Consider the following 9,015-nt stretch of genomic DNA (forward strand, 5'->3'; position numbering starts at 1 on the left):
CTTCTTGTCTTAATCTCGGCCTTTCTTATAACGCCGATGAGACTATAGAGGGATGAGTTTTCCCTCTTGGTCGATGTTTTCTGTGTGACGGTCCTGGGAGAGTCACGATTGTTTTGAAAGGGAAGTTAATCGATTTTCTTGTGGTCGCCTGAGTGCACCGCTGTTTTGGGTGCGATCATGAGTATCGCCGTTTGCATCGATTTTTCTTGTGACCATATACGTCACCCCTTCTAATTCCTATTATACTTGAATCTAATCGATTTCGTATTCGTTTTTGTAGATGTAATCGCCATCTCGACCGGAATTTGGTCTTCTTGATCTAGAAGGAAAGGAATACCACCGCTGGGTTTCCGACATGGAGCTCGCTTTCGAGAACCGAGGAATCGAAGGCATGTTTGTCGACCCTCCTGCTAATTTCCCACCCATGGCTAAGACTCAAACTCTCATCTTCATGAGACGTCACATCCATGCAACGCTCAAGAGGCAATACTTGAACGTAAAAGATCTTAAAGAATTATGGGACAAACTACGCTTGCGGTACAACAACGTTCATGATAAGCTTCTTCCTGAATTGACCGTTAGATGGGATAACATCCGTCTATTGGACTATAAGAGAGTGGATGATTTCAATCAAGATATGCTATGCTTGCAATTCGATCTTGGCACCGTTGGTGTCATCAAGACCGACCTAGATCTTCTCAATAAGACATTGGACACGTTTCCAATCAACTATGAGGTTCAAGCTCATACGTACCACACTCATGTAGAGGAAGGGAAGATCAGGTCTTTCACCGACTTAATGACGCTCTTGGCTAAAAAGGAGAGATATTCTGAGATCCTCCTCAACAACAACAACAATAGACATGTTGGTACTAAAAAGATTTCTATGCCACAGTCTAACTATAGGAAAGCTCATAAGCAAAAGAATCAATCAAGGAACGCTCCATACCAGCACCAAAACAACAACTCTCGTGGTGGGAGGCAACAAGGCCGGTCTCGGCCTCGGTCCAATACTTGGACCCGTGATAGTGGCGGCGCCGCACCCTCCAGGGAAGGGCGTCCCCGTCCCAAACTTCAAGGAGGCCGTGCGCCTCCTCATGCCTCCACTTCCGATAATGGAAAGTCTTCATGCTTCAAATGTGGCTCCTTTAAGCACTTTAATCGCAATTGTCGCGCTAGAAAAGAGATGATCAAGGCTTACTCCGCCTACAAGAAGTTTCTACAACCCGAATCGAATCATGTGGATAAGGACCATGAGATCGAGACTCACCATATCTCCATGAAACCTGAGCCCCTTGCTTCTAAGGCTAGGCCTCCGGTCGCTACCATGGATACTCCCGACTTTGATTAATCGTTTTAGATTCTTTAGCTTTATGATTTCAAGTATTGTTATGGCCGACCGCCATTGTTATTTTCATTGACTTTGTAATAGTCTTTTGATTTTGGAATTAGAAGTTCATGTATGATGTATTAAAGATTGGCATTCAATAAAATTTCTCATTTTTTTGTTTACAAGACGATCTCTTTGAGAATTTTATTTACCTTTCACTTAGCATGATGATCAACGTGTACAACTCACGTGATTTTTAAATTGGACGTTTTTGGATTCCATGGGACCCCAATAGCACTACATTGTGAATTTGGATCTTAAAATTTAGAACACGGACCTCAGAGCGTCAAAAACAACGTCGTTTTGCCCTTGGCCGTACGTGGTTACTGTTCCGGCGTTTCCGTAACGTTTTTCCGGCATATACGCCGCCTTCCAGCCATTTTCTGGCATTTCCAGCACCGCCACCCGGTTCCTGCTGGCGTCCCCTGTCGAACCTGAAGTTTCGGCCTCCATACCGGCCAGTTTCGGCCACTGCCGACCAGTTTTCGGGCAATCGGTGCCGCCGGTTTTCCGGCGAGTTTTTCCAACGCTTTTTTGTCGTTTCTCGTCATTTTCTGGCATATTTCAACAGTCCCTGTTGCCACGTTTTCCTCGTCCAAATTTCACCCGGTTTTGAGTTCTTTTGACATGGTTTTCTAGTTCGTTTTTCTGGTTTTCTCAAAGTCTGTTATATGCACTCACCGACACTCTTTGTGTGTGTTTCCACAGCATTTTTGGATGATTTCTACCACCCTAGTTTACTGTTTGGTATTTCACTGTGTCAATACCATGATTTCCAACTCTTTAGTTGAAGAATGTAGTATTATTGCCATGTGATACATTCGACGGGATCGCACTTTGTTCTGATTTCCTTTCTTACAATATCCTACGGCGTATTGTATAGAATTGTTCCCGTGTCGCTGACTCTCTTAATTGTCATTTTGTAGATGTCCCGCGGCGAAATCGAATGTCTAGCTGATTGCGGAACCACCCACACTGTCCTACGGCACAGGCAGTTGTTCACGGATCTAATATTTTCGACTTCTTCGATGACTATAATGATTGGCTCCAAATCCATCATTCAAGGAAGAGGCACTACTTCTTTCATGTTGCCTAATGGTATAACTCTCAATGTCGTAGACGCTCTTTATGCGCCGAAGTCTCCCCGCATCTTGCTAAGTTTCAAGGACATACGTACCAATGGTTTTCACCTCGATACTTATGTTGAGAATGGAGAGGAATATCTTTGTGTTACCTCTGAGAAAGCAGGCCACCGCCGCATCTTAGAGAAGATGAAGAGTCTCGGGAATGGCTTGTATCTTACTTCCATTCGAATCTTTGAATCATATGCGGTTGAACGCAACTTTTGTGATTCAGACTCTTATATGCTTTGGCATGCCCGTCTCGGGCACCCTGGACGTGATATGATGATTAGAATCCTTAAGAATTCACATGGTCATCCATTTTTCAAGTCCCGGAAGCGATTGGAGGATCACCTCACGGTGTGGCCGAGCCTGCCTCTCTCGGAGGCTCCACGGCTTTCATGCCGTCGGTGGCGACATCCCCTCCTTCACAGGAGCTTGTGATGCCTCCTGTGCTTTCAAATACCTCCATGGCAATTTCTGATGCCCATCACTCATTTTGCAAAGCTTGTTCTCTTGCTAAATTTCAAGGAAGTCCTTCTTTTGCTAAGGCTTCGACCGAGAACATTTCATTCTTACAACGTATCCAAGGTGACATTTGCGGACCTATTTAACCAGAATGCAGACCTTTTCGATATTTTATGGTATTGGTTGATGCATCGATGCGTTGGTCACATGTCGCTTTGCTATCCACAAGGAATGCTGTATTTGCTAAGTTATTAGCTGAGATCATCAAACTTCGGGCTCAGCACACCGACTATCCTATCAAATCCATTCGTTTGGATAATGCTGGAGAATTCACCTCCAAAACTTTTGATGATTACTGCATGTCTATTGAGATCGAAGTTGAACATCTTATTCCTCATATTCATTCATAGAACGGTCTAGCAGAGGCTACCATCAAGCGTATTCAGCTTGTTGCTCGGGCAATGGTTATGGGTACTAAGATGGGTCCTGAGAGACGATTAGGTATCTATGTTGGCTATAATTCCCCAACGATTGTCTGCTACTTAGAACCAACCACCGGAGATCTCTTTACTACAAGATTTGCAGATTGTCACTTTGATGAGACATGATTCTCGTCGTTAGGGGAAGATGGGAATGTAATCATTCCAAATGAACGTCAGGAATTAACGTGGTATGTCCCCACTATGTCTCATTATGATCTCCGCACTGCTCAAAGCGAGTTAGAAGTGCAACGCATTATCGATCTCCAGAAAGTCGCGGATTCGATGCCTGACGGCTTTGTAGATATTGCTAAAGTGACGAGATCGAACATACCCAATGTAAATGTACCGGCACGGTTGGATGTCCCGAAATACGGGCGTGGAAGACAAGCTCCTGGACCTAGCAACGTTGGCAGCGCCCCTGACAATGGGACGGAGGCCGGCGGCGACCCAACGTACGCCGTGGTGTTGCCGGCGCCCCTTGTGGCGACGATGCCGAGATGGCCCGGCATGGAGCAGCTTCGACCTCGGCTCCTCAAAGGAAAAGGGGGAGACCGATAAACTCTAGGGATTTAAAACCTAGAAAGAAGCGAACGACTAAGGCACAACGCGTCATCAACGATAAATCACCATCATATGAAGTTGTCTCTGATTACAGCTATGTCCATGAATCAACTCAAGTGTTACCGTGGGACGCTATGGAACCTTGTTTGATGCCAGAGAACAACGAAATCTCAGTGAACTACACAAGTAAGCAGTCGGTCAAAAACCGAGCCACTACATGCATTGATGACGTTTTCGCTTATTCTGTCGCACATGAGATCATATCTGAAGACGGCGTTGAACCTCGCTCTGTAGCTGAATGCGAACGCAGAGCAGATTGGCCGAAGTGGAAGGAAGAAATCCAGGCAGAACTTGACTCATTAGCGAAGAGAAAAGTCTTCGGAAAGGTTGAATTGACTCCAAGAGATGTCAAACCAGTTGGACATAAATGGGTCTTCGTTCATAAGCGTAATGAGATGAACGAGATCGTGCATTATAAGGCAAGACTCGTGGCGCAATGATTCTCACAACGACCTAGCATTGACTATGAAGAGACTTATTCTCCTGTTATGGACATCATTACCTTCCGCTACCTTATTAGTCTGGTAGTGTCCGAAAGACTAAACATGCAGCTTATGGATGTGGTCACAGCTTATCTCTATGGGGATCTTGACACAGAGATATACATGAAATCTTCAGAGGGACTACCTTTACCTCCATCAAGTGCCTCCAGACCATGGAGTGCTCATGTAGTCAGATTACATCGTTCATTGTACAGGTTAAAGCAATCCGAAAGAATGTGGTACAATCGGTTGCATCAATACTTGGTGAGAAGGGGATATAAGAATGATGAAGTATGCCCATGCGTGTTCATACGAAAGACAAATTCCGGATTCGTCATTGTTGCGGTCTACGTTGATTACATGAACATAATCGGTACTCTTGATGAGATTGAAGAGACCGTGTCTTATTTGAAGTCGAAATTTGAGATGAAAGACCTAGGGAGGACGAAATTATGTCTCGGCCTTGAGCTTGTGCATAGGGCCGACGACATCTTAGTGCATCAGTCAAATTACACGCAGAAGATGCTTCGACGTTTCAATATGGATCTATGCAGTCCATTGTCGACTCCCATGGTAGTCCGAAGTCTAGATATCAAGAAGGATCCATTCCGTCGTAAAGCGGATGATGAAGAAGTTCTTGGTCCTGAAGTTCCATACCTTAGTGCAATTGGGGCACTATTGTATCTTGCTCAATGTACTAGACCGGACATATCTTTCGCAGTGAACTTATTAGCTAGATTTAGCTCCGCGCCTACGCTACGTCATTGGAATGGAATCAAGCATTTGTTTCGGTACTTGAAAGGTTCCCTTGACATGGGATTGTTCTACCCCTATTGCAGAGAGAACACCGCCACGGTATCTCCCCACACCACTGCCGTACGCCGCAGCAACGTCGTCGGCCGCCATGGCGTGGAGACCGTGCACGGTGCCGAGAGCAGCAACCGGTCCCGTGCAGCTCCTTCCCCCGATGCAAAGACTCCAAACAACTTGTTAGTTGGTTATCCCGACGCAGGATACCTCTCTGACCCTCACAAGGCTCGTTCTGAAACCGGTTATGTGTTTACCATTGGGAATACGGCGATATCTTGGAGATCCACGAAGCAAACTCTTGTTGCTACTTCTTCGAATCACGCGGAGATCATCGCTCTCCATGAAGCAGTTAAAGAATGTGTTTGGCTACGATCACTTGTTCGCCATATTCGTGATTCTTGTGGATTAGTCTCTACAACAGATCAACCTACGTGCATTTATGAAGATAATGCTGCTTGCATAGAGCAGACAAAGTTAGGTTTCATCAAGGGAGACAACACCAAGCATATTTCGCCTAAGTTCTTCTACAACGTTCAACAACAGAAGTTCTTGAATGTTCAGATCAATCAAGTGAGTTCAGAATCCAATGTTGCGGATTTGTTCACCAAGTCTTTGCCTAAATCTACTTTTGTGAAACATGTGAACAACATTGGCATGCATCGTTTATCGGAACTCTAGAGTTTGGTAGATTTCAGGGGGAGTCTACATCACATGTTAAGATATTTAAGTAGTTGGTGCGTTGTGCTCTTTTTCCCTTCGATCAAGCTTTTGTTTTACCCAAGAGGTTTTTATTTTGCTTGACAAGGTTTTTACCGAGGCAACGTTGTGCGCCATGCAACCTAGGCATGCGACACAAGGGGGAGTGTTCCGGGAGAATTACTATTATTCCCTTGTGTGTGTCTTAGCCTAATAGGTTTCCTATTAAGAGATAGATTAGCATCTCCGTAATATATTAGGATTCCGAATCCTACGGGATTGTGGTTTTGTAAATGCCTATATACAGGCCCCTATATCATTCAATAATACACAATTATTTCATCCTGCATCAAAGTCAATTTTAATATTGACAAAGATCTTCACCCATTTAAGGTATGACTTTGGGAAAACAATTTATGCAAACATGCTAATTTCCGGGCATTAGCACGAAATTCTACGAGGTTTGAGCATCATCTGATTACCATCATCTGGAAAGCTGCACATGCTAAAAGTTGAGCACGAGAAGAAATCACAAGCTTGCAGTAGATGTCATAATGGGTTCGAGAATAGTGAACTCGTGATGTTATATCTTAGCAAAGAAGAACAAAGTGCATCCCCATGGGAAGCAATGAGATATTTGGCATATAGAGATGTTGCAATAATAAAAAGAACAGTGTGAGATGTCATTATCCTAACCGAACAATGTGAGATTACTTTCACATATTCCAGCAGCAATCGAGTATGAGGATGACCTCAACTACATGCGCATTTGTGAGTCTTCGAATTCTAACCATTAGCGACACGTGGTGAGAAACATTATGAGAAGACCACCTAACGTGTTCTATGTTAAAGTGGTAATAACATTTCCGAGCTCGTGGCGACGTGTAGTTCAATATCAATGTATTGAAATATTTAAGATAAAAGTTGATTAATTAGTTCTAATATGTTGGTAATCGAGATTAAAAAGTGTTAGTAATCGAAATTATAAATCTTAGGTATTATAAAATTTAAATGCTAGAGGTTTTCCGAGAGAGCCTGGAAGCCGGGCAATTAGCTCCAACATTAGATAGAATAGTAACTCGGCTACATGCATTCTGACGTCTTTATTCTTCTACTTCTGAAAAATTGTAGATAGTCACTTGATTCATGCATCGTGTACTTGTTTGAGAAGTCCACGAACTACCTCAGATCAATTCAACCGAGTCCTCGTAATTGCTAAGGGCACCCAAGTCTCCTCATTCTAATTCTTCATGCTTTCTCTGATAATTTCCAAATCACGTTGTCATATGTACTCATTCCATTGTCCATATTTTAATTAATCTTCATCATAGCTCAATACATTAATTTATTCCTCCTTAAGAAGCTAGCATATTAAGGTTCCTCCAAACTGCATGATCATTCTATCATCCAACGCCACCTCTTAACACCCAAACTTGCAACATGGGCACCTCTAGATATTAGTTTAATCCACAATCTCACAATTCCTCCCACTTAACCATTAAAAGCAACAATATATAAAATTATACATGAATGACTTTGGACTCATTATGCTGCTTTTATAATCCCCGAACCCAACCTTCAATTATCCAACTTCCCCTTTCTTGATATCAGATATACAGAAAAACCGAAAATTCTGCCTCCAATTTGTTCTACGAAGCCAAACTAATTGACCAAACACCCACGTCTTCTGATTCTGAAATTAAGGCATAATTAAGAATAGAGTATCACATGTAGCTTCTATCTATAGCAAAATAGCTAATCAAAGCCCCCAATCATCAACAGTGGCAGAACTAGAATTGAAAAATGGATAGGGCTGGTTTAGTTAACTTTTTTTTATATAGAAAACTAAATATCTAAAGAAAATAATATGTTGTAACTAATGAAAGATAATGAGAAAAAAGGGGAGAAAATAGAAATAAATATAGAGTTTAGAGATGAAAATAGTAGACAAAGTTGTAAAGTTCTCTATTTTTATTTTTTGAAAGGGAAAAAACTTGGAAGGAAGAGAAAGAAGAAAAAAACTGCAATGAAAAAAATAGGGGAAAAAGCAGAATGCGCGCAGGGTGGGAATCGAAACCAAATCACTTGGTGATGCTAAAATTAAAGGTGGTAGTTAGCCATCTCAACCAACTCCAACATCAAAAAATTGAACACATATACTAGGTAATATTTGTGGGTGTTTTTCTTTTGGGTTATAGTCAGATCTAGGATGTAAAATGTGGTAGGGTTTGCTCGAATTTTTTTTTTGCGGGTAATTTTGTTCCCTAAGATTTAGAATGTAATTCTAAATAGTATACTAAAAGAAATAATGGAATAACAAAATGAGAGAGAGCAAAACCCTTTGAAATTTTTGAGAAAAACTAATGAATAACGTTAGAAAATATAAAAGAATGAGAAAAAAATGGAGAAAAAAGAAGAATAAGTAGGTAACAGAATAACTAAAAATGAAAAATAAGGAGAAAAAGACTTGAAAAAACATAAAACTAAATAGATAGACAAATCCCTTCACTGGGATTCGAACTGGGGAAGTGGTGAAAAAAGTAGGTGCACTAAATCTTACTCAACCAATCACTACATTGTGTTTACTTGCTCGGGTAACTACCTATTTATGAAAAACTTGCAAGGGCTCCAGCCCATGCAAGCCACACACTGGATCTGCCCCTGGCTATAGCCCTACTTGCTCTCCGTGTAGTTCCACCCTTGAGCATCAAGTAATACTGCTAACCCGTAAGAACATAACCTTTAAATTCCAACTCTTCAAATCTAACCAACTGGAATTTGATTATAGACAAATGTGGAACTTGAAAAGAAGATCAATTCCAATAACATATTCGACGTCGTTGATGGTCAAAGCCGCAAGGAGCTCACCAGAAGACATTGAACCTTTGCTGAACCCCAGAGCTTTTCCTTCAATTTTCTATCTACAAGGCTTTTTGTCAAGAAAT

Source organism: Argentina anserina, chromosome 1, assembly GCF_933775445.1.
Source record: "Argentina anserina chromosome 1, drPotAnse1.1, whole genome shotgun sequence".
Classification (NCBI taxonomy): Eukaryota; Viridiplantae; Streptophyta; class Magnoliopsida; order Rosales; family Rosaceae; genus Argentina; species Argentina anserina.